The 1,384-nt window shown below is 33.2% G+C and overlaps 1 protein-coding gene across 1 annotated transcript in view; it reads right to left on the bottom strand.

Annotated features, from left to right (window-relative positions):
- Positions 1 to 1,384, bottom strand: part of AADAT (aminoadipate aminotransferase) — a 35,912-nt gene that overhangs the window by 28,344 nt on the left and 6,184 nt on the right. The gene's annotated exons all lie outside the window — the stretch shown is intronic.

Here is a 1,384-nt window from a genome sequence, read left to right as displayed (position 1 = left end):
GGTACAAATGATTAATGTGCTTATTGCTAACTGAAAGGTGGGTGGTTGCATCTACTCCAAGGTGCCCCAGAAGATCTGGCAATCTACTTCTGAAAAACAAACCATTTAAAACTCTGGCCTGAGATATTCATTTGACCTTTTCTATATGAGCTTTTAGCATCCTAGGACCAACTGTCATTTTCTGAAAAATTTCTAACTGATTCAGGCTTTATAGGTCATCCTGGGATCAAAGAAATTACTTGGGTGGCATGTGCAATATCAATAGAGCAAATGAAAACCTAACTACATACATTATCCTTGTCAATTAGGAAACATGTGAATGTCAAATATTCTAAATGAAAAGGGAGGCTGTTTATCATCTGATGCTATGTTTAACAGATGTTGACAGAAACATAGGAACATAAAATAACATCTCTCCTGGAGAATAAAGTTGAAGAAATATTAGACACAGAATCCCATTAAGGTCTCTGTAATAAAACCAAAAAACCAACCCACTGTCATTGGGTTAATTCCGATTCATAGCATCTGTCTATAAATAAGCAAATTATTGATGAATTTGACCATCTATGCAATGCTCCTTCTTTGATATGACTGAAGTTGTGACAGAAAAAGAAGAAAGTCTTGAGCATCTTTATGGAAGAAAAAGGACATAGTATACTTTCTTAATAAAATAATTTCATTGAAATGAACTTTTTAAGTATCAATGGGATCACAAGTGTTTCTCTTCATGTGAAAACTAAAGCAGTAACCAGTTCTTTTATTTTTCTTAGTTAAGGCATTTGGCTTTTAATCAGAAGATCAGCATTTCAAGCATTTCTTTTGTAAAGATTTACAGCCTCAAAAAACCAATGGGGGTTGCTATGAGTCAGAATCAAATCGATGGCAGCGAGTTTTGTTTTGTTTTTTTTGAGTTAAATACAAAAAGAGGGAGAAAAATTATAAAGAATTTTATTGCTACAACATATTATTCTATAAAAAATGTTTCATTAAAACTAATCGATTACAGCTTTCACATTTATATGAAAAAAGGAAAAAAAAAGAAGTTACCTCGGTTTCAGGTAAACAACAGTCACATTTTAATCAAGATGTGAAAACTTAATGTAAGGACTATTATTCATGAAAAATAAAAGAAAAACAAACAGATGGAGCTAAGGTATGGTCTCTTTAGGGAGGGGAACTACTAAATAGATGTTACGTCTTTGGGATTCCTGAAGTCAGCTCACCTAGGAGCTCAAAACAGCGTTTCTATTATTGTCAGCAGATAATAAAAGTACCAGTAGAAGAATTATGAAAGGGACAAGAGACCAAGAATTTTGTTCTCAGATTTTAAGACACCAGTCTGGAATATCTGAGAAATTAACTAACCACAAAGCTGCTGCACATT

This window comes from Orycteropus afer, unplaced genomic scaffold (genome assembly GCF_000298275.1).
Source record: "Orycteropus afer afer isolate SDZICR_OR568_19922 unplaced genomic scaffold, OryAfe1.0 scaffold00477, whole genome shotgun sequence".
Lineage (NCBI taxonomy): Eukaryota > Metazoa > Chordata > Mammalia > Tubulidentata > Orycteropodidae > Orycteropus > Orycteropus afer.
Note: the sequence above shows the minus strand (reverse complement) of the source record. Positions and strands in the feature narration are given on the sequence as shown.